Source organism: Haematobia irritans, chromosome 3, assembly GCF_050003625.1.
Source record: "Haematobia irritans isolate KBUSLIRL chromosome 3, ASM5000362v1, whole genome shotgun sequence".
Lineage (NCBI taxonomy): Eukaryota > Metazoa > Arthropoda > Insecta > Diptera > Muscidae > Haematobia > Haematobia irritans.
The window spans coordinates 175,215,696-175,241,959 of NC_134399.1; the positions used below are offsets into that span (position 1 = coordinate 175,215,696).

The 26,264-nt window shown below is 28.3% G+C and overlaps 1 protein-coding gene across 3 annotated transcripts in view; it reads right to left on the minus strand.

The window, feature by feature from the left end:
• MICAL-like (protein) overlaps positions 1-26,264 on the minus strand; it is a 254,246-nt gene that overhangs the window by 195,856 nt on the left and 32,126 nt on the right. For all 3 annotated transcript variants that reach the window (XM_075298918.1, XM_075298917.1, XM_075298916.1), the window contains exon 2: positions 2,596-2,662. The gene's annotated coding sequence lies outside the window, so the exon portion shown is untranslated. The remainder of the gene's footprint in view (positions 1-2,595; positions 2,663-26,264) is intronic.

Genomic DNA, 26,264 nt, shown 5'->3' on the forward strand with positions numbered 1-26,264 from the left:
TATAGAAAACTTTGTATAAATCTTATTTATAGAAAGGATTTTATCAAAATTGTATTTCTATAGAAAAGTTAGTCAAAATTTTATTTCTATAGAAAATTTTGATCAAATTTTTATTTCTATAGAAAATTTTGTCAAAATTTTATTTTGTACAAATTTTATTTCTATAGAAGATTTTATCAAAATTTTATTTCTATAGAATATTTTGTCAAAATTTTATTTCTATAGAAAATTTTGTCAAAACTTTATTTCTATAGAAGATTTTGTCAAAATTTTATTTCTATAGAAAATTTGTCAAAATTTTGTCAAAATTTTATTTTGTACAAATTTTATTTCTACAGAAGATTTTATCAAAATTTTATTTCCATAGAAAAATTTGTCAAAATTTTATTTCTATAGAAATTTTTATCAAATTTTTATTTCTATAGAAAAATTTGCCAAAATTTTAATTCTATAGACGATTTTATAAAAATTTTATGTCTATAGAAAATTTTGTCAAAATTTTATTTGTGAAGAAAATTTTTGTCAAAATTTTATTTCTATAGAAAATTTTGTGAAAATTTTATTTCTATAGAAGATTTTATCAAAATTGTATTTCTATAGAAAATTTTGTCAAAATTTTATTTCTATAGAAAATTTTGTAAACATTTTATTTCTATGGAAAATTTGTTCACAATTTTATTCCTATAGAAAATTTTGTCCAAATTTTATTTATATGGAAAATTTTGTCAAAACGTTATTTCTATAGAAAATTTTGTCAAAATTTTATCTCTATAGAAAATTTTTTAAAAATTTTAGTTCTATAGAAAATTTTGTAAAAATGTTATTTCTATAGAAGATGTTATCAAAATTGTATTTCTATAGAAAATTTTGTCAAAATTTTTTTTCTATAGGAAATTTTGTAAACATTTTATTTCTATGGACAATTTGTTCACAATTTTATTCCTATAGAAAATTTTGTCCAAATTTTATTTATATGGAAAATTTTGCCAAAACTTTATTTCTATAGAAAATTTTGTCAAAATTGTTTCTCTATAGAAAATTTTTAAAAAATTCAGTTCTATAGAAAATTTTGTAAAAATTTTATTTCTATAGAAAATTTTGTCAACATTTTATCTATAGAAAATTTTGTCAAAAATTTATTTCTATAGAAAATATTGTCATAATTTTATTTCTATTGATAATTTTGTCAAAATTTTATTTTTATAGAAAATTTTGTATAGATGTTATTTCTATAGAAAATTTTGTGAAAATGTTATTTCTATAGAAAATTTTTTTCCAATAGAAAATTTTGTCACAAGTTTATTCCTATAGAAAATTTTGTCAAAATTTTATTTCTATAGAAGGTTTTATAAAAATTGTATTTATATAGAAAATTTTGTCAAATTTTTGTTTCTGTAAAAAATTTGGGTAAAATTTTCTTTCTATAAAAAATTTTATCAAATTTTTGTTTCTGTAGAAAATTTTGTCAAAATTTTATTTCTATAGGAAATTTTGTCAAAATTGTATTTCTATAGAAAATTTTATCAAAATTTTATTTCTATAGAAAATTTTGTCAAAAAAAAAACATAAAATCATTTTAAGGACATGAAATTTTTTTCCACAAAATAATTCAGAATTTCTTAATATTTGTAAATTTTATATTTGTAAGTTTGAAAAAATTTGAACTCCGATATTTTCCTGTGAACCACAAAATTTTCTTTAACAAGTGATAAAAATATTCGCGAATTTATCGAAAAATATTTAATCATTTTTATGATATCGGCATTTGTAATACTGTTAATTAAACTTTTTTAAACTAACACACATTTTCCTACTTGGTGGGTTCACTCTTTTGATTGTACTTTCCTCACAGCGAAGTGTATTTTTAAGTCGGTTTGTTTGGGTTATACGAACCCACTTCTTTTATATTTTACTAATTTTATGTATTATTTTTTTAAGACTCTGATAACGAAAGTTTTTAAGACCATTTTAGTTAAGCGCATTTAAAATGATTTTAACACTCTGTGTAATTTTTTAGCTTTGAGTTGTAAGTGAAATAGAAAGTTTTGTATAACCAAAAAAGAAGAAAACCAGCAAAGCCTATTTTGTCCACAGCTTAGTGCTATGACATTGCACGAAGGTACAAAGTGTTTTTTTTTCTCCCAATATAAATTTTGTCACCATGAATTTGCTGAAAAACGTGACCACTATTTTATGATTGCCATATAATAGCACTTAAATGTGTCTACGATACTTGTACTGATTTCATTGTTTCAATATTATCACATGAGACAGTTAAATCGTCATTATAGATTTTTCAATTGTTTTATTTATTTTTAGATTCATAAAACCGGAATTTCCGTCTAATGACGACTGATTTGAATTCATTTTAAAATTTGTCTTTTTAAGGAATATACAAACAAAACAAAAAATGTGGTGAGTAATAGTAACAAATTGCGTTACTCCAAAAATTAATGTTTTTGGCGCCTATTAAATGTGGGCTTATCTTTAAATTTTACGTCTTTTTTAATAGGAAAAAATTTATATTTTTTATGCAACCTACACTTTTTATATTTACAAATTATAAATCAGGAAAATCAAAAAGAATCAACTTACCATATAGATAAAGAGATATTATGAAATTTTATTACTCGAGCCAATGATGATGAATCAGTTTTGAGGTCTGTAAGTAAATAAAATAAATTATGATTAGAATAGATGATTAATTACAAAGTAAGAAGATAAAACATAAAGAATTTTTTCCAAGTAAAATGAAAATATCGTAGTTACATATATACATTTGATACTGAAACAAACGATTTATATAATTTTACTTAAAATTATTATTTGCGATTTTTGGGACAAATAAGGTTAAGGAGCTTTTTTAATTCTTGCAAATAAAATGTGTTTTAGTCCGAGGGAGTGGACATTTCCTTAGTCTTCAGTAAATATCTGTCATCGCCGTGACTCAATTTTTTGTTAGAACATACTTGTCCGCAGAAATGTATTATTTCATCACAATAGGAAATTAATAGCTGATGTTCCGTATATGCCGGTCTACATTAAATAATCTAAGCACATTGATGAATGTAATTCAATCTAATTGTTGTCATTGACCAACCGATACATTATGAATTTAAATAAATTTTATTGCCTACATTAAAGTTTACAAAGTACAAAAAGCTGAATGTGGTGATTTATCGCTTAGGAATTTTTGAATTTAAAGTCTTCACAAAATTCTAAGTCACGTAAACTGACTTAATTGATCCTTACTAGGGATTTTTATTGACAAATTTATCACCTCAAAGGAAATCATTTTATTATTATTATTTTTTTTTAGTTTGCCGGCATAACCGTATTCCTCTTTAAAAAATTATTGAACTGGGGAAGCTACTAAAAAAATTGGTATGTTAGGTTAATCGCGAAAACCGATTTTTGACCAGGTTTTCTGTATTTCTATGAAATTTCTAACGACTTTATATTATTTTTTTCCTCCGAAAGTCAAACTTTTTGTAGGGAAGTACTGATGATGAGAAAGACTACAAATAAAAAACAAGCATATACGGCCGTAAGTTCGGCCAGGCCGAAGCTTATGTATCCTCCACCATGGATTGCGTAGAAACTTCTACTGAAGACTATCATCCAAAATCGAATTACTTAGGTTGCGGTAACACTTGCCGATGGCAAGGTATCTTAAAACTTCCTAACACCGTAATATATACCACATAGTCCATACGTGGTATATATTAAACTAAAAAAGGCCGATTAAATACGTATATAATTAAGTTTAAAGTTTCTGTAGAAATAAAATTTTGACTCAATAAAATTTTGACAAAATTAAATTTTGACAACATTTTCTATAGAAGCAAAATTTGGAAAAAATGTATATAGAAATAAAATTTGGAAAAAATTTTCTATAGAAATAAAATTTTGACAAAATCTTCTGTAGAAATAAAATTTTGACAAAATTTTCTATAGAAATAAAATTTTGACAAAATTTTCTATAGAAATAACATTTTGACAATGTTTTCTATAAAAATAAAATTTTGATAGATTATTTTTGGCTCGAGTGGCAACCATGATTATGAACCGATATGGACCAATTGTATGGTTATTAGCTGCCTTATACTAACAACACGTTGCAAATTTCAACCGGAACGGATGAATTTTTCCTCCTCCAAGAGGCTCCGGAGATCAAATCTGGGGAACGGTTTATATGGGGACTATATATAATTATGGACCGATATGGACCAATTTTGGCATGGTTGTTAGAGACAATATACTAACACCACGTACGAAATTTCAATCGGATCGGATGACTTTTGCTCCTCTAAGAGGCTCCGGAGGTCAAATCTGTGGATCTGTTTATATGGGGGCTATATATAATTATGGGCCGATGTGGACCAATTTTTGCATGGTTATTAGAGACAATATACTAACGCCACGTACCAAATTTCAATCGGATCGGATGACTTTTGCTCCTCTAAGAGGCTCCAGAGGCCAAATCTGGGGATCGGTTTATATGAGGGCTATATATAATTATGGGCCGATGTGGACCAATTTTTGCGTGGTCATTAGAGAACATATACCAACATCACGTACCAAATTTCAGCCGGATCAGATGAAATTTGCTTCTCTTAGAGGCTCCGCAAGCCAAATCGGGGAATCGGTTTATATGGGGGCTATATATAATTATAGACCGATGTGAACCAATTTTTGCATGGTTGTTAGAGACCATATGCTAACACCATGTACAAAATTTCAACAGGATCGGATGAAATTTGGTTCTCTTAGAGGATCCGCAAACCAAATCGGGGGTCGGTTTATATGGGGGCTATATGTAATTATGGACCGATATGGACCAATTTCCGCGTGGTTATTAGAGAACCAACACAATGTACCAAATTTCAACCGAATCGGATGAATTTTGCTCTTCCAAGGGGCTCCGGAGGTCAAATCTGGGGATCGGTTTATATGGGGGCTATATATAATTATGGACCGATTTCGACCAATTTTTGCATGGGTGTTTGAGGACATATACTAACACCACGTACCAAATTTCAACTGCATTAGATGAATTTTGATCTTCCAAGAGGCTCCGGAGGTCAAATCTGGGGATCGGATTATATGAGGGCTATATATAATTATGGGCCGATGTGGACCAATTTCTCTTAGAGGCTCTGCAATCCAAATCGGGGGATATGTTTATATGGGGGCTATATATAATTATGAACCGATATGGACCAATTTTTGCATGGTTGTTAGAGATCATATACTAACACCATGTACCAAATTTCAGCAAGATCGGATGAAATATGCTACTCATAGAGGCTCCGGAAGCCAAATCTGGGGGTCCGTTTATATGGGGGCTATACGTAAAAGTTGACCGATATGGCCCATTTGCAATACCGTCCGACCTACATCAATAACAACTAATTGTGCCAAGTTTCAAGTCGATAGCTTGTTTCGTTCGGAAGTTTTCGTGATTTCAACAGACGGACGGACATGCTTAGATCGACGCAGAATTCCACTACGACCCAAAATATATATACTTTAAGGGGTCTTAGATCAATATTTCGATGTGTTACAAACGGAATGACAAAGTTAATATACCCCCCATCCTATGGTGGAGGGTATAAAAATTGGTGGCATCGTGCTTTGACTAGACGCGTCAATTTTTATACAATGTATTTGAAATTATAAATCCTGAGGTTTTTTTATGGCTATACAGAGAAATCCCCAAATTTCATTTGAATTGTCTGAAATTGTAAATTGGGCCCACAAATAAATGTGCGAAATATATTAGTCCGTATTCTGGTATATTCCCCATTTTCCATTCCTAAATGAGCCAATATCCCGAATTTACTTCTTAAGCGTATAGAAACAGTTCAAATTGAAATTTGGTATATAAGATTTTAATACTTTTTTTCTAATAAATTATTGCTGCATACAATTCGCTTTTACTGCATCAATTTCTATACGAACTCTCCAGGAGGAAAAGTCAACTTCAGTTCACTGATCACTTAACAAAAAGTGATCAACACAAAGTAATCGGATTCAATCGATCATGACTTTAAAAGTCAAACATAAACATTAAAGAAAAACGTATTTAACATAAATTGCAAATGGACATGTGAGTAAATGAATGGAGTACTCGTATATTAGGGTGGAATGAATACTGTTTGTTTTTTTTTAACCAAGTAAAAGAGAATCTTAAAAAGTTTCTAAATTTATCTACACCCAACAAAGGGTATATCTGATTCGATTTTTCTATTCCCGAAAATTATTAGCTTTTTGTAAAAATGTTAACTTTAATAATTTTTTTTGTGTATGTTAGTTAAATAAAAATGGAGAAAAAATTATACACAAATGAATTATAAAGATTTAGGAATTTTACTGATTTTGTTACTAATTCTGAGCCAAAGAAGGGGAGAATTTGATATTAGGGTATTTGATATTAGGAAACAAAATTGTTTTTTATTTTTTTTATTTTTTCTGCCTTTTTCTTCATTTGCTATCAAAGTCTTTTAAAACTATGTTAAAGACAACTTAAATTTCCAAATTCAGATTTGTCTTCAAGTAGTAATTATGATATGTTTTAAGCAAAAGTCGTCTTTAAAATAAAGTATTGAATGACATCTGCTATTTTTGAATGTTTAGTAGTCAAGATAAAAAAGTTGATAAATTTAAAGACGATATCAATAATTTTGATATTTTTTTTTGTTAGAATTATCAAAGCCAAGTTGACTTTAATCCAACAACATTTTCCTTCGTCCATATATACCAATTTTTTAATCGAATCGCTTAATTATAAACACAAAACGATCTCATTGAAGAGTTTATCGGCTTTTCGCCAAGGAAAATAACTTTATTAAAGTATATTTACAGGGTAGTTTTCTTTTTGCACGGGATACAACATTTGTATGGGCTATCCAGAATATCGTTGCACTGGTGTTCTATCCAGAACATCTCATCAGTGCAAGTCGCGCCTATGTTGCCGGATTGTATTTTGATAAAGTGACGTTTCATCGATTCACAATAGCAATTTATTGTGACTAATTTATCCAAGACATGAAATTCAAAGTGGTACTGTGTCATAAATAATCGCAGCAGTAAATATGTATTACTAATTGGAGCATTTCATATATTAAAAATGCAAAATTTCAGTTCTTTTCTGTGATTGTTTTTTAAACAGTTGATGACAGTGTTGAATATTTTTAGAGATGTCCTGGATGAACAAGTACTCTGTTTTCTTTTAATCCTTCACGGCTTAGAGTATCCTGTGCTAAAAGAAAGCAGGCCTTAAATCTCAGAAGTGCGTATTGTATACCAAAATTCGCTTTCGTATTTTAAGGAAAAGAAATCTTTGAGTTCACGGCAATACTTCTCAGTGTACTACAGTCACTTCCCTGTTTTGTGTTTATTTACCAACTTATAGCAACATATAAAATTTAATTTGTTATTTGTTGCTCGGCCTACCCCAATACCCAACACTTCAAAATTCGTTATTGAAAATCAGTATGAATGAGATAAAATATAGATGAATGGTGGTAGTTGAGTAAAGTATGATCATTGTCAGATCTATTTGGAGAAAAATAACTATGACCGACAGTTGGTGATATCATAAATATAGTAAGAAAAAAAAACCAACAATTTTTCAACAACACCATTGAAATAAAAATGCAAAACATACAAAACTCTTACTTTCATAACAAAAATAGAAATGGCGCAAATTCAATAAGAAAACATATAATAATTTTTGTTTTTGCAATGGACACAAGAGTTCAGTGAGCTCTAGGAATGGATTTGAATTGTAGAAAAAAAAAAAAAAAAAACAGTATAAGTAAAACTTTTGCAGATATGAAAAGCCAACCAGAAGTCAAAAGGAGAGACAGACAGACAAACAAACACAACAGTTGTTACAGCCGCCAAAGTATCGGCAACACTCTCTGTAAACCATTTTCATTGCAGAGATAAAATGCTTACACCATTCACTTTTACTTTGCAACAAATAAAACGACAATAGGCCGCTTCATGTCTATGAAGCACAAGTGTGTACCAGAAAAAAGCTATGCATAGGGGTACCCCTATGGATAGTCTGATATGTAAACCATAAGTTAAAAAATTACAATAATGATGATCTATGGGGCCCTCAGCAATCACATTTTCATTGTATTTTTTTTCGCAAATTAGTTTCATTAAATTAAAACTCTATTTAAATGAAAAATGAAAAATATCGGAGTAGTAATTATTTTTCCAATAGATACTCAGCAAACAAATTTGGAAGTTCTTCTAGTGGCTCAACTTTAAAAGCAGTTCCAAAAATTTCCTCCCAAAGATGTTCTTTATTTTAGCTACACAGAAGTTCTTGCATATTTTTACACCCTCCACCATAGGATGGGGGGTAATTAGCTTTGTCATTCCCTTTGTCATTCCACATCGAAATACTGGAGTAAGACCCCATAAAGTATATATATTCTGGGTGGTGGTGAAATTCTAAGTCGATCTAGTTATGCCCGTCCGTCTGTGGAAATCCCACTAACTTCCGAACGAAACAAGCTATCGACTTGAAACTTGGCACAAGTAGTTTTTATTGATGTAGGTCGGATGGTATTGCAAATGGGCCATAAGGACCACGTTTACGTAAAGCACCCATATAAAGCGATACCCATATTTGGCTTGCGGAAAATCTAAGAGGAGCAAATTTTATAACATTCTGTTGAAATTTGGTACGTGGTGTTAGTATATGGTCTCTAACATTCATATAAGTCCAAAATTATATATAGCCCCCATATAAACCCATCCCCAGAATTGACCTCCGGAGCCTCTTGGAGGAGAAAATTTCGTCAATTTTCGTATATGGTCTCTAACAACCATGCAAAATTTGGTCCATATGGGTATATAATTATATATAGCCCCTATATAAACCGATCCTCAGGTTTGGCCACCGAATTGACCTCAGTAGCCTCTTGGAGGAGCAAATTTCGTCAATTCTCGTATATGGTCTCTTACAACCATGCAAAATTTGGTCCATATGGGTATATAATTATATATAGCCCCTATATAAACCGATTCCCAGATTTGGCTTTCAGAGCCTCTTCGAGGAGCAAATTTCATCCGATTCGATTGAAATTGTCTATGTTGTGTAAGTATATGGCATGAACAAATTTATCCATATCGGTCCATAATTATATATAAGCCGATCCCCAGATTTGACCTCCGGAGCCTCTTGGAGATGCAAATTTCGTCCGATTCGGTTACAATTTTGTACGTTATATTATATATATATGGTCTCTACAAATCACGCAAAAATTTGTCCATATCGGTCTATAATTATATATAGCCCCCAAATATACCGATCTCCAGATTTGACCCCGGGAGCCTCGGGAGAAAGGCAAACACGAAAGCCTTCGGCTGAAAATGTGAATAAAGTTTATGGTCCTGATACACTGAAAAAAATATTTACGTGATATTAAAGATTACGCAACCTAAATTTTAGGATGCGAAATTTACAAAATATTAAGAACAAAATTTAGGACACAAATTTTATAAATTTTCGTCCCTCCGTTAAAGTCGCATGTCTTTGAACTAAGCCTTATGTTCCTTAAAGTTAAGAAACACATCTTTGATTTAAAGAAATTGTCCTTAAATTAACTGAAATATTGAAACTTTAGATTTAAGATAAAAACGCTTCAAGTATAGGATAAGACTTATTTTGAGTCTTTGTATTCAAGTTTTTTTGGAATTAAGAAAACATTTTTTATTTTGAAGTATCCGTTATAATTTTGATTTTTAAACAGGCATTTTTTTGTACGTGAGTACCTTTATTAATAAACCGCGAAAAGAGAATGAAAATTTGATAAATGAGATCTGTATCCTAATTTTAATTTTATTGGTCCTAGATTTAAAGCCAGAAAGATCTTTGTTTTAAAAAAGCCGCATCTTTGGCTCGGAATCAATACCAAGCAAACTTTTTTTGAGTGTAATGTAACGTCAATGATGCTTAATTTTAATTCCTTTGTGATTATTTCGATGTCAAATATACGAGTTGCCGAAAATGCTGATAAAATTATGGACATGGAGTTACGGCAAAGAAACCTCAGGGACCGAACTTCAATCTGAGAATCGCTGATGATTGCTAAAGTGACTGACAGTGAAAAATGGACCACAAATGAAAAATGGAATGAAATTTTAGACAAACGAAATTTCCTTTTGTTATCAAATATTTCCTTCAAGAACAAATATACCTCAAATTATGACAAGAGAGCGAAATGTATCCAATGATTTTTATTTGCTTCAAAAGAATTTGTATAGCTTCAACTAAAAACTTCGTTTGTCTTAAATTTCGAACCTCAGAAAAGAGAACTATTCTTTCAGGGTAGACAACGTCAACTAAATATTGTCGAACCAGTTACAAACAAAACAACAAAACGTTTATCAAAAACGTTTTTTTGTTAGAGTTTTTTTTGTTAATTTTGTAAAAATGGTATTAAAATATAAAATTTTAAATTTGTTTTTTTTTTTTTTTTGTTAAGAATAATTTTTGTTCCAAAATCACAGTTCATTTCGTTTAAATCAAGCACTGTTCTTTTCTGACTTTAAGTCTTAAAGAAGGTACATTTTGAAGTTTCATAGTAAAAATATAATATGGTGGATATATTTTCGAAATCTTGCGCACATTTTTTGGAAAATATGTAAATTACATTATTTCCGTTTCCAAAAGTTCTATTTTTATGAAAGTTGCGAACTAAAGGTATGTTTCTTTTAACCCTCTAATGCCCAATCATTAAATCAGCAAGCTTTTAGTAAAACGCACCTTAAGACAACAAAAATGAATAAAATAAAAAGAAAACTTATTCAAGAGGCTATACTGAATTTTACCGTATAATTTTTTCTTGTTTAGTTTTCTTCGTTGTGTGTCCTTAACAGTGAATGTTTAATCCGCTGGCAAAAAACTTCGGGCATCAGAGGGTTAATTAAAGTTTCTTTATATTGGCTCGTGTGCGCCCAAAACTATACTTTATGAATATAACTGCTTAACTGTATACGTTGCTTTTGCGTTTATGACTATAGCGATAATTATGATTGGCATGATTGGCTCACAAACTGTATGGTCCTCGGTTCGATCCTCCGTCCAGGCGAAAGGTAAAATTAAACAAAAAAAATAATACAACAGACACCGTCGTTAGCTATTTACTCTACAGTTGGTGTATTATTTTTGTTTTTTTTTTCAAAAATTTTCCCGATGAAGTCTTTCAATGAAAAGACGAAATATTGAATAAATAAAAATTAATCATCCAGACCTCGAGCTCGTTTTTATCAACAATTATCAATTGGAAAAAAAATAATAATATCATATAATTTCTTTTACATTGCTGTATTACAGAAAAAGGTGCTAATGACTAAAAAACTCGTGGAATTGAGAAGAAGTGTCCGTCCGAAAGTAGGATTGAACCAACGGCCTTTTGTATGCAAGGCGGGAATGCTAACCATTGCATTACGGTGACTCCCGCTCATAGAAAATTTCATTAAAATTGAGCCAACTTATTGTTGTCGTTGACACAACGAAAATCTCATTTTTTAATAAATCAATAGGGAAAAGTCTCATTGTATTTATGAAATTTATTCATTGGCTGATTTTTAATGACGAACAGTTCAGTTTAGACACGAACTAACACAATTTGATCGGAAGAAAGGATCACAAAAAAATTACCATATTAAAATATTCTGATATTCGAAAAAAAAAATCCTGTTGACATAAATAAATTACTATGTGTGAAAAATCCCCCATTCCAAAAAATTCACCACTGGCTAGATCTTACTGTACAAAATTCAGTATGCAGGAAAAACAAAATCTTCGCACTAAAGAAGAAAATAAATCCCCTATGATCTTTATAGGCAAATGAACTTAATTTCATTGAAACTGTAGGCAAATGAGAATTGCAGATAAAAAGTGCAGTTGCTTAAATGAAAACGAAAATGATTGTGACGATTTTTCCAGTTTTATTTTCTTTATTTACAAAATTCTTTTGTTTAACGGCGAAAAGGTCTTTGTCTTTTCCTGTTAATGTTACACCATTGCAATAGAGAGACAGACCAGCAAGCAACTTGGATGTAACTGTCTGCCCTCATCTCCTCCGACAACCATTAGAGGAGGCCGCCACAGATGCAGATGCAGGCTGGCAAAGATACATAAAATATGTATTATGAACTTCCAGTCAGTCATTCAGGCTGGCAGACACTACTTCTCCAAGTCTTTGTCATTGCAATCGCCATGCAACCATTGTGAACTACAATGAGATGAGATAAGAAGCTAGCTCTGGGGACTAACAGCTAGCACAGCGAACAAAACTCCAAATGAAACTGAAACTTCAATTGAAAATTCGACAACAACAAAGAAAATGCTAGTGAGGTAATCGCTAAAACAATAAATATCATTCCATAGTCAGAGGAGATGTTTATGCCACTTGGTTTTGTCATTCCTCCACAAACAACAGCTCTTGGTTTCTAAGGATACCGATTATTTAGGTTGAATTGTTGTTTCAAACAACAAACAATGAGATTTCCCTTTCACTTTACCGTATTTCATTGAGAGGTAATATGAACTCTAAGGTAGTCATACCACATAATATCTGTGTTGCTTTCTAGGGAACAATAAAGTGGATCATAAATATCATTGGATTTGCATAAGGAAATCATTTTGACATAACTTATGGCCTTAGTTTCAATGATTTTTTTCCGCATATAAACAAATATGAGGTAATCGAGGCAACAATTCATACGAAAATTCTATAACATTAGCAAATATAATAGATTTTAATTTCGAAATTAAAATACGTAAATTTTGTATCAAACATAGAGATAGAGATCGGTAGATCAATCGTCAGAGGGGCTAGTTTTAAAATTTGGTATAACTTAATTTATAATTTCTACAATCTTAACTATCTACATTTTACATATTATTACAATTATATAAAAGCTTTCTTGGACATGAAGATGAAGTAACATAATTGATACTATTAAGTTTTTTTTATCTTTATTAACAAATAATATGAAATTATTTGTTAATTAATGTTAGCTATAGCTACATAGGCCTTAAGCACTATTAAGTTATTGAAGAGAATATGCCAGATACAAATCTACATAAGCTTGGCTATACATACTTCATCGCTGGCTAGATCGTATTTCCATAGCCTTCAGTACAGATCTAAGGTGTGGCAGTAAAAATTGCGGGTACTATGTAGCTAAGACTCCAAATCGGGAAATTGGTCCATATGGAGACTATATCAGAAAATGAACCGTTATTATAATTCTATCCTATGGTGGTGCATATAAACTCGGCCCATTTTAATACAAAATACATTTATAGGTATTGGCAGCCATAGTTAACAATGCCTCGTTGGCCAAAATTTTGTTACCGAAAAAAATATCTTTATTGCGTGTACTATTTCAAATATTCGTCTACTTTCTGATTTCGAATACACCTTGACGGAAAATGCTCCGACACAAAATTGAAACATCGATATTATTTTCAGTGACCTTTTGGCGATTCGACTTTAAAATGGTTATCTTACAATAGAGAAAATTCTTTTAAACTGAGGTCCACTTAAAAAAAACTGAAATAATATTGAATTTTGTCAAAATTGTATTTCTATAAAAAAATGTTGACAAAATTTTATTTCTATCGAAAATTTTGTCAACGTTTTATTTCTATATTTGTAAAAATTTTATTTCTATAGAAAATTTTTTCAAAATTTTATTTGTGTAGAAATTTTTGTATAAATTTTATTTCTATAGAAAACTTTGTCAAAATTTTATTTCGACCGAAAATTTTGTCAAAATTTTATTTCTATACAAAATATTGTTAAAATTTTATTTCTATAGAAAACTTTATGTGTATAAGAAAATTTGTCAAAATTTTATTTTTATAGAAAATTTTATCAAAATGTTATTTTATTTTGTCAAAATAAAATTTTGACGAAATTTTCTATAGACATAAAATTTTATTTCTATAGAAAACTTTGATAAAAGTTTACATCTGTAGAAGATTTTGTAAACATTTTATTTCTATAGAAAATTTTGTCAAAATTTTATTTCTATAGAAATTTTTCAGAATTTTATTTCTATAGAAAATTTGGTCAAAATTTTATTTCTTTAGAACATTTTGTCAAAATTTTATTTCTATAGAAATTTTTGTATAAATTTTATTTCTATATAAAATTTTGTATTTTTTTTTTATAGAAAATTTTGTCAAAATTTTATTTCTATAGAAAATTTTGCCAAAATTTTATTTTAATAGAAAATATTGTTAAAATTTTATTTCTATAGAAAACTTTATATGTATAAAAATTTTATTTCAATAGAAAATTTTATCAAAATGTTATTTTATGTTATGAATAAATAAATAAAAATAAAATAAAATGTTGGCAGTATTTTCTACAGAAATTTAACTTTACCAAAATTTTCTATAGAAATAAAATTTTGACAAAATTTTCTATAGACATACAATTTCATTTCTATTGAAAACATTGATAAAATTTTACATCTGTAGAAGATTTTGTTATCATTTTATTTCTATATCTATCTATCTATATCTATAGAAATAAAATGTTAACAAAATCTTCTACAGATGTAAAATTTTATCAATGTTTTCAATAGAAATGAAATTGTATGTCTATAGAAAATTTTGTCAAAATTTTATTTCTATAGAAAATTTTGGTAAAGTTAAATTTCTGTAGAAAATACTGCCAACATTTTATTTTATTTTTATTTATTTATTCATAACAAAAAATAACATTTTGATAAAATTTTCTATTGAAATAAAATTGTTATATATAGAATTATGTCAAAATTTTATTTCTATAGAAAATTTTGTCAAAATTTTATTTTTATAGAACATTTTGTCAAAAAAATTTTTTTTTAAAGAACATATTGTCACAATTTTTTTTTTCTACAGAAAATTTTATCAAAATTTTATTTCTATAGAAAATATTGTCAAAATTTTATTTCTATAGAAAATTTTGTCAAGATGTTAGTTCTATGGAAAATTTAGTCAAAATTTTATTTCTATAGAAAATTTGGTCAAAATTTTATTTCTATAGAAAGTTTTGTCAAAATTTTATTACTATAGAAAATTTTGTCAAAATTTTATTTCTACAGAAAATTTTGTCAAAATGTTATTTGTATAGAAAATTTTGTCAAAATTTTATTTGTATAGAAAATTTCGTTCAAACCCAGTGTCGACCAAACACCAAAAAGTTTTTCAGCGGTTGATTATCTCACCTCAGTAATGCCGGTGACATTTCAAAGCTTCTATACACCCTCGAAAAAAAATCGCTTCTGTAACATATATTCCCAAACACATTCTGCTTCAAGCATATATTTTTGGAATTTTATAGAAAAGTTTGTCAAAATTTTATTTCTTTAGAAAAAATTGTCAAAATTGTATTTCTATAGAAAATTTTGTCAAAATTTTATTTCTATGGAAAATTTTGTCAAAATTTTATTGCTATAGAAAATTTTGTCAAAATTTTATTTCTATAGAAAATTCTGTCAAAATTTTATTTCTATAGAAAATTCTGTCAAAATTTTATTTCTATAGAAAATTTTGTCAAAATGTTATTTCTATAGAAAATTTTGTCTAAATTTTATTTCTATGGAAAATTTGGTAAAAATTTTATTTCTATAGAAAACTTTATGTGTATAAGAAAATTTGTCAAAATTTTATTTTTATAGAAAATTTTATCAAAATGTTATTTTATTTTGTCAAAATTTTATTTTGTCAAAATTTTATTTTGTCAAAATAAAATTTTGACGAAATTTTCTGTAGACATAAAATTTTATTTCTATAGAAAACTTTGATAAAAGTTTATATCTGTAGAAGATTTTGTAAACATTTTATTTCTATAGAAAATTTTGTCAAAATTTTATTTCTATAGAAATTTTTCAAAATTTTATTTCTATAGAAAATTTGGTCAAAATTTTATTTCTATAGAAAATTTTGTCAAAATTTTATTTCTATAGAACATTTTGTCAAAATTTTATTTCTATAGAAATTTTTGTATAAATTTTATTTCTATAGAAAATTTTGTATTTTTTTTCTATAGAAAATTTTGTCAAAATTTTATTTCTACAGAAAATTTTTATTTTAATAGAAAATATTGTTAAAATTTTATTTCTATAGAAAATTTTATGTGTATAAAAAAATTTATCAAAATTTTATTTCAATAGAAAATTTTATCAAAATGTTATTTTATGTTATGAATAAATAAATAAAATAAAATGTTGACAGTATTTTCTACAGAAATTTAACTTTACCAAAATTTTCTATAGAAATACAATTTTGACAAAATTTTCTATAGACATAAAATTTTATTTCTATTGAAAACTTTAATTAAATTTTATTTCTATAGAAGATTTTGTCACATTTTATTTCTATAGAAAGTTTTGTCAAAATCTTATTTCTATAGAAAATTTTGTCAAAATTTTATTTCTATAGAAAATTCTGTCAAAATTTTATTTCTATGGAAAATTTTGTCAGAATTTTATTTCTATAGAAAATTTTGTCAAAACTTTATTTATATAGAAAGTTTTGTCAAAATTTTATTTCTATAGAAAATTCTGTCAAAATTTTATTTCTATAGAACATTTTGTCAAAGTTTTTTTTTCTATAGAAAATTTTGTCCAAGTTTTATTTTTATAGAAAATTTTGTCAATTTTTTTTCTATAGAAATTTTTTTATTTTTGTATTTCTATAGAAGTGAAGTACCTCTTAGGTTAAGTAAGGTGGCAGCCCTATGTATCAGGCTCACTTAGACTATTCAGTCCATTGTGATACCACAGTGGTGAACTTCTCTCTTATCACTGAGTGCTGCCCGATTCCAAGTTAATATCAATAACAAGGGACCTGTTTTTAATAGCCGGGTTCGAGCGGCGTTGCAGTGAAACCACTTAGAGAAGCTTTGAAACACACAGAAATGTCACCAGTATTACTGAGGTGGGATAATCCACCGCTGAACAACTTTTTGGTGTTCGATCGAAGCAGGAATCGAACCCAGTATGCCAGCAAACAATCCACTGAAGCTCCTATTCTCATCAACACGGTGTGCCAAACCAGCAAACGTGTTTAGCTTATATTGAATGTATTCCATCCTATGGTGGTACACATAAAATCGGCCCATATTAATAAAAATATATTTTTAGGTAATTACAGCCGTAGTTAACAATGTCTTTTTGGGGAAGATGGAATATTTTTCCCGCACAATACATAGAGATACATATTGTCTGAGAGAGGGGGGAGCCACCGTGGTGCAATGATTAGCATACCCGCCTTGTCTGCACAGCGTCGTGGGTTCAAACCCAGTGTCGACCAAACACCAATAAGTTTTTCAGCGGTTGATTATCTCACCTCAGTAATGCCGGTGACATTTCAAAGCTTCTCTACACCCTCGAAAAAAATCGCTTCTGTAACATATATTCTGCTTCAAGCATATATATTTTCGGGATTTGTCCAAACAAAATATTGTTTGTATAGTTCAAGCATATTATAGTTAAGGCACCAATCCATTTGTTTACTTGCAGCAAAATGCCATAAACATACTTGTGTTGGATTACAAATAAAAAATTTGATAAGTTCTCATCTTTGGTATCATAATGAACTGAATAGTCCTACATCCTATACCTAACCTATTGCCCGAGAATATAACATGGTTGCGACAGACATGTTATACCGTCCAAAAATAACATTTTGCTCTAGAAGGTGATCATATTCCTTCTCTGGTTGTAGTGAAACGTCTAGATTCATTGGTTCGCAATCAATACCAAAGATAAAGACAATAGACTTGGAACTGGTCAAGTTTTTTTTTTTTTTCAGGGTAGAATAAACTTATTTTCAGGTAGAATAAATTAGAGACTAGAATTGTAACAAAAAAAACGAAATGGCACAAAAGTACTATTAAAAAAGTCATTGTCTTTATTTTTTGTTTGTGATTTATTTCCTTCATGAAAAAAAAGAAAAACAAAACAAGAAACTGAAAACTGTAGGAAGAAGATTCACAAGCATATGCTTTTGCACCACAATTTTTTTTTGCGGCCCAGTCACATAATTGTTTAGTAGTAGCAGCAGAGTTGCTGGCTTGTGATGCCTTTTTTTGATGCATTGCATAGACCCATGAAAATCAGGGGAGCAGAATACTAAAAATATCTGTGTAAGAGTCAGCAAACTATGGCAGAGCAATAACCAGTTCGCGATTAAATGTAGGCCAAAATACTCTGCTGCTGTTGCTGTCTCTTAGTTGTCGTTCATTGTCGTCATTTTTGTTTTTGTACTTGCAAGTCAATAGCAGCAGCAACAACAGCAACTGTATCATGGCTAGAGTATATCAGCAACTTTAGCTATCACCCGTAATGCACTCACAAATAGTAGCATTATAGTACGAATGAAGAAGTGAACAACTCTTAGTATATAACGTCATGCTATAAAAATATAAATGCTTATATGAGACATTCCATGATAAAATATGAAGCGAGATTTAAAAATGATGATTCGGAAATGTTTGCATGCAAAACAAAAATTCTTTCCTCCCTAACGTAATTCTAGACCAACGAAGATCATTTGCAATTGTCTTTTTGAGGTAATTTTTGTCATAAACGTTGACGCCTTCTACATGATGTAACAAATTAAAGATTAGAGTAACTTGTTTTCTAATTTTCTGGCTAATAGAATCTTCCCTAAGGGACCTCCTTTTTATAGCCGAGTCCGAACGGCGTTCCACATTGCAGTGGAACCATTTAGAGAAGCTTTGAAACATACAGTAAATGCAACGCGGACATGCTAAACCCTACACCACGATGATTATGGTATTGATTCCGAGCCAAGGAAGCGGAGAGTTGAAGTAAGAACAAATTTATGACACAATTCTCTTTAAAATTTAAGTTTTGGGTATTTGATTGTAGGAATTTTTTCGACTTTCTTCTTCGATAGAAGTCCTTTAAAAACGTATTAACGACAACTTAAATTTCCATATTCGGACTCGATTCCAAGTAGAAATTATACTTTGTTTCAAGTCAAAAAGCCTTTAAAATAAAATCCCCTATGCAAGATGCAAAAAGTCAACATATTTAAATTTTGAAATCTTTGGCCTTACGACTATATTTTTTTTGTGCTGTAATACAAAGAACATAGAAGCAAATAGTCGATGTTTGGCGATAGCCTTTTTAGCTAGTGTTTTTAGTGCGTTTATTAAAGTTTTTAATAAATAATAAGTAAATAACAAAATGGAGAATCGAACCTGGGACCATCCGTTGTGTAAGCTAATACACTATCCATTGGGCCATGGAGCTCTTACACTTATCAACATATAAATATCGTTGTAGTCAACAGTACACAAGCATCACGCATACAGCCAAGCATATCTATTTATAGATCAGAAATGTAATGCATACACAAACTCACTTAAAGAAACTTTGTTTAAAGAAAACAAATTGTTTTCCAAACTTCTTCTAATCCTCCCTTCTTACAATAGATATGCCAACTACAAATTTCAGGTAGAGCAAAATCGAATGTAAGGTATTTTTACATATACAGGGTGGTTGAAATGTAATGCAACAGACTAAAGCGCTATTGTTATTTTAATGTTATTGTTGAAAACCAAAAAATGTCTGAAAAAAGCATCATATTTTTATAATCAGTTTAGATTTGTTCGAGTTGGCCACCTTTGGCCCGAATTATGGCCTTCAAACGGCCGACAAAGCAATCAAACGAATTTCCTCTAGAAATAAAATTTTGACAAAACTTTCTATAAAAATAAAATTTTGACAAAATTTTCTATACAAATAAAATTTTTACAAAATTTTCTATAGAAATAAAATTTTAACAAAATTTTCTATAGAAATACAATTTTGACAAAATATTCTATAGAAATAACATTTTGACAAAATTTTCTATGAAAATAAAATTTTGACAAAATTTTCTATAGAAATATAATTTTGACAAAATTTTCTATGAAAATAAAATTTTGATAAAGTTTTCTATAGAAATATAATTTTGACAAAATTTTGTAAAGAAATAAAATTTTGACAAAATTTTCTATTAAAATAAAATGTTGACAAAGTTTTCTATAGAAATAAAATTTTGACAAAATTTTCTGTAAAAAAAAATTGATAAAATCTTAAATAAAATTTTGACAAAATTTTCAATAGAAATATAATTTTGACAAAATTTTCTATAGGATTAAAATTTTGACAAGGGTGCAATGGTTAGCATGCCCGCCTTGCATACACAAGGTCGTGGGTTCGATTCGTGCTTCGACCGAACACCAAAAAGTTTTTCAGCGGTGGATTATACCACCTCAGTAATGCTGGTGACATTTCTGAGGGTTTCAAATCTACTTAGAGAAGCTTTGAAACCCTCAGAAATGTTTCACTGCAATGTGGAACGCCGTTCGGACTCGGCTGTAAAAAGGAGGTCCCCTGTCATTGAGCTTAACATGGAATCGGGCAGCACTCAGTGATAAGATAGAAGTTCACCAATGTGGTATCACAATGGACTAAATAGTCTAAGTGAGCCTGATACATCGGGCTGCCACCTAACCTAACCTAAGATTTTGACAAAATTTTCTCTAGAAATAAAATTTTGACTAAATTTTCTATAAAAATAAAATTTTGACTAAATTTTCTTTGAAAATTAAATTTTGACAAAATTTTCTATAAAAATATAATTTTGACAAAATTTTCTATAGGAAAAAGATTTTGACAAAATTTTCTCTATAACCAAATTTTGACAAAGCAATCACACGATCCACGAAAGTAGGGAATTTTAGTGGCAACTCCAAAATGCCCCAGGCTCACTAGTCCAACGGATTTAGATATGACGATTTTGGTGGCTATTGGGTGGTATAAATGAAGTGAAGAACCTACTTTTTGAGCTATTCTTGGTGCCGAGTACGATGGTGTTGTCACACATAAAAGGAATTTGATCACCACAACCATGTTCCAAGAGCAAAATGTTACTTTTTCACGGAAAACATGTTCTTTTCTCGGAAATCATGTATGTGATTTCGTAAAGCATGTTATGTTTGACGAGAAAAGAATATTTTTGCGACAAAAATGCTACATGGTCGCTGTGAAAAAGTAACATGGTGCTCTTGAAACATGTTTGAGGTGATCATATTCCTTCTCTGGGTGCTGTTGGAATGACCATGCTTTGCGGTCGGGGCTTCAATACTGTCTTTAGAACGTTTTTGCTATAATATTCGGAAACCCACGATCGATGAATACGAGCGGGGAGCTATCATCGTCCGTTACTGCGGTCCACACCATTAGGTGAAGACACATCAGTTCTGGTCGTCAATCGAAGGTGTACATTTGCCACGTAAACCCCAACATTTTTTTGTTCACAAAATGTTCAAGTTGAAATAGAAAATCGAAGTCGGCAACCAAATTCGATAACGTGCAAGCGAAGCAACTCTTTGGCTCTTCCAAGTCAAATTTGTGCATCGGTGAGCTCTTGCACTATTTGTTTGAACACATTCTGAAAATATATATGCTTGGAACATAATATGTTTGGAAGTATATGTTACAGAGGCGATTTTTTTTGAGGATGTGCAGCAAAAGAACAACATTGCCGACACAAGTTTTCCAAATGTTTAATTTGTTTTTTATTTTTATTTTTCACCCACTAACCACAAATGTTGGTCCATTTGGCTCCAAAATTACCTATCGCACTTGTGCTGAAAATTGTTGGTGATATTTTTTCTGTTTTGTATACATTTATAAAAATATATGAAGACTAATCACATGGAATACTACATAAATAAAATAGAAAATGCAATCTAACATTTTTATTTTTGATCAGCAAAATATGAGAATTTCTTCTTGACTCTTCAATGGGAACCACTGAATATGAAAAAAGAATTATGGAAGTGTGATTACAAGAAAATATTCTTCATGTTTTCTTTTTTTGTGATTTTGTGCAGTACACACAATTCAAAGAGTTCATTGATCTCTAAGCCAGGGAACTGACTGACTTAATTTACCATGAGAATACCTTTACATAATACATATTTGTGCTAAAACTCTTTTCTATTATTTTTTTTTTTTTTTGCTTATTTTCTGGCGATGAGAAATGATTTGCTTTAATAAACGTGAAATGATTTTGCAGCAGTAAATCATTCATTTGACGGACATTGATGGGTGAATGAAACGCCCCTTTGAGAGCTGAGAAGACTTAACAAAACCAAAAACTCTGTCCACAGTTCATGATAAGACTAAAGGCAGTCTCAACACGTTTTTAATGTAAAGTCAATTTGGATGTTATTTATCGATGAATGTTGAATTGAAAAGTTGCAATATGATGCAAGAATAAGTTTTCAAACAATAATAAATAAAAACTGCTGAATCAACGATATGATCCATGTAATAAAAGTGCATGTAGTGCAGGTTCATGATTGTAGTGAATTTAGTTCACTGCAATACGAGTATACCATAGAATGTATACGCCAAATATTAGCTAAGAGTAGTACATTGAGATATAAAATGTAATTTATGCAATTCTTTTAGTGGTTGCTATTTACAATCGGTCTATTGGGTCACTCTTATACAATTCAAATATCGAAGCTAGGTCTAATGCAAGTGTATTTGCAACAATGAAATATCGACTTTAACATTGTTTCTACAGATCCGAAATCCATTTTGTATATTCTATTTCGAGCAAGTTTATTGTTACATGCCGTATTTTCGTGTTTACCGCATGTGGAAGTGGATTGTAGAGAAATAGTTTAATCCTATCCTGGAGCTAAATCTAAATCTAAAACGATTTCTTCCAAAATCAATAATGTTCTATTCTGATCCAAAACACATACTTGTGCCAAATTTTAACTCGACTGGATTAAAACTGCGATTCACACTTTCATCAGAAAAATGTGTTCACAGAGAGAAGGACGTGGGTAGATCGACTCTGTGGCACGGTTGTCACAGTTGGTAGAATTCTACCCAAAAATGGTAGATTTTTTACTGTCGATAACTCCGTAGAATTCTTGATGTTATGGTAGATTTTGCAAAACATTTCTCTCCAACTAAGAAGTACTTATCAAATTTCCTCTAGAAATAAAATTTTTACAAAATTTTCTATAGAAATAAAATTTTGACAAAATTTTCTATGAAAATAAAATTTTGACTAAATGTTCTATAGAAATAAAATTTTGACAAAATTTTCTATAAAAATAAAATTTTGACAAAATTTTCTATTGAAATAAAATTTTTACTAAATTTTCTATGGAAATAAAATTTAGACAACATTTTCTATAGAAATAAAATTTCAACAAAATTTTCTAGAGAAATTAAATTTTGACAAACTTTTCTATAGAAATAACATTTTGACAAAATTTTCTTTGAAAATAAAATTTTGACAAAATTTTCTTTGAAAATAAAATTTTGTTAACATTTTCTATAGAAATATAATTCTGAAAAACTTTCTATAGAAATAACATTTTGACAAAACTTTCTATGAAAATAAAATTTTGACAAAATATCCTCTAGATATATAATTTTGACAAAATTTTTTTATAGAAATAAAATTTTGACAAAATTTTCTATGAAAATAAAATTTTGACAAAATTTCCTCCAGAAATAAAATTTTGACAAAACTTTCTATAGAAATAAAATTTTGACAAAATTTTCTATAGGAATAAAATTTTGACAAAATTTTCTCTAGAAATAAAATTTTGACAAAATTTTCTATGAAAATAAAATGTTGACAAAATTTTCTATGACAATAAAATTTTGACAAAATTTTCTATGAAAATAAAATTTTGACAACATTTTCTATACAAATAACATTTTGACAAAATATTCTATAGAAATAACATTTTGACAAAATATTCTACAGAAGTAACATTTTGACAAAATTTTGACAAAATTTTCTACGAAAATAAAATTTTGACTAAATTTTCTATGAAAATAAAATTTTGACAAAATCTCCTATAGAAATAAAATTTTTACAAAATTTTCTATAGAAATATAATTTTTACAAAATTTTCTATAGAAATATAATTTGGACAAAATTTTCTATAGAAATAAAATTTTGACAAAATTTTCTATAGAAATAAAATTATGACAAAATTTTCTATAGAGATAAAATTTTGACAAAATTTTCTATAAAAATAAAATGTTGAAAAAATTTTCTATGAAAATAAAATTTTGACAAAATTTTCTACGAAAATAAAATTTTGACTAAATTTTCTATAGAAATAAAATTTTGACAAAATTTTCTATATAAATAAAATTTGTACAAAATGTTCTATAGAAATATAATTTTTACAAAATTTTCTATATAAATAAAATTTTGACAAAATTTTCTATATAAATAAAATTTTGACAAAATTTTCTACAGAAATAAAATTATGACAAAATTTTGTATAGAAATAAAATTTTGACAAAATTTTCTATAAAAATAAAATGTTGAAAATATTTTCTATGAAAATAAATTTTTGACAAAATTTTCTATAGAAATAAAATTTTGACAACATTTTCTATAGAAATAAAATTTTTACAACATTTTCTATAGAAATATAATTTTTACAAAATTTTCTATAGAAATAAAATTTTGCAAAAACTTTCTCTATAAACAAAATGTTGACAAAATTTTCTCTAGAAATACAATTTTGAAAAAATTTCTCTAGAAATACAATTTTGAAAAAATTTCCTATAGAAATAAAATTTTGACAAAGTTTTCTATAGAAATAAAATTTTGACAACATTTTCTATGAAAATAAAATTTTGACAAAATTTTCTATGAAAATAAAATTTTGACAAAATTTTCTATGAAAATAAAATTTTGACAAAGTTGTCTATAGAAATAAAATTTTAACAAAATTTTCTGTAAAAAAATTGTATAAAAATAAAATTTTCTCTAGGAATAAGATTTTGACAAAATTTTCTATATAAATAAATATTTGACAAAATTTTCTATAAAAATAAAATTTTGACTAAATTTTGTATAAAAATAAAATTTTAACAAAATTTTCTTTGAAAATAAAATTTTGACAAAATTTTCTATAGGAATTAGATGTTGACAAAACTTTTTATAGAAATAACATTTTGACAAAATTTTCTATAGAAATAAATTTTTGACTAAATTTTCTATAGAAATAAAATTTTGACTAAATTTTCTATAGAAACAAAATTTTGACAAAATTTACTATGAAAATAACATTTTGACAAAATTTTCTATAAAAATAAAATTTTGACAAAATTTTCTACAGAAATAAAATGTTGACAAAGTTTTCTATTGAAATAAAATTGTGACAAAATTTTCTATTGAAATAAAATTATGACAAAATTTTCTGTAAAAAAAATTTATAAAATCTTAAATAAAATTGTGATAAAATTTTCTCTGGAAATAAAAGTTTGACTAAATTTTCTATAAAAATAAAATGTTGACTAAATTTTCTATGAAGTCAATATTTTTAAAAATTTTAATTTTAAGTCATACTATCACGTCTCTGTTTTGGTAGAAGTAGTAATTTTCTCTTGTTGATGCAAGCTTAAAATATTTAAAACTTCGACATTGTTACTATTCAAAGGATATTTTTGCATCAAAATAATTTGTCGCTATTAGGAGTTATCATAAAATAATGAATAAACTTCTAAAATAAAATAATAAAATATTTCTTTCGAAGAAAAAAAAAATTTCATAATAACCACAAAAATTTGATCAAACCCTGCAAAATAAGATTTTTTAGTTGGCAGTTGATTGGTAAAATTTTTGTTTACATTTTGGTAGATTATTTTTGGAGCAAGTAGCAACCTTGGTTAGGGGATGGCCATGTTTATCTCGTCTCCTTCTGGGAGTTGTGTAATGGTTAGAATGTCCGCTTTGCATACAAAGGGTATTGTTGTTAGTCCCAGTTTGCCCTCACAGTAATGCTGGTGACGTTTCTTTAAGTGGTTTAGCCGTCGTAGGTCTTTGTCATGGTAACCTAGTATTTTCCGTGTAACCTACTAAAAATGGAATATTCGAAAGAGAGGCTAACTGGAGAAGGGAATAAGAGTCTTAATTGAAAAATTGCATTACAAGAATATTGTCCTGAAAGCATAGTCGTGGCGGCCACTTGGCTCATATTGCTTATCACCGGATTTTTATCTATAAAAATGACAGTTTTCTTTAAAAAAATTAATTAGGAGACTTTCTTCCACTAATGTATATCAAAATTTATTTTAAATAAACAAAACAATATTTACAAAAGGTTCTGCAACCTAAATTTAGAGAAACTGCATCTTTGGCTGGA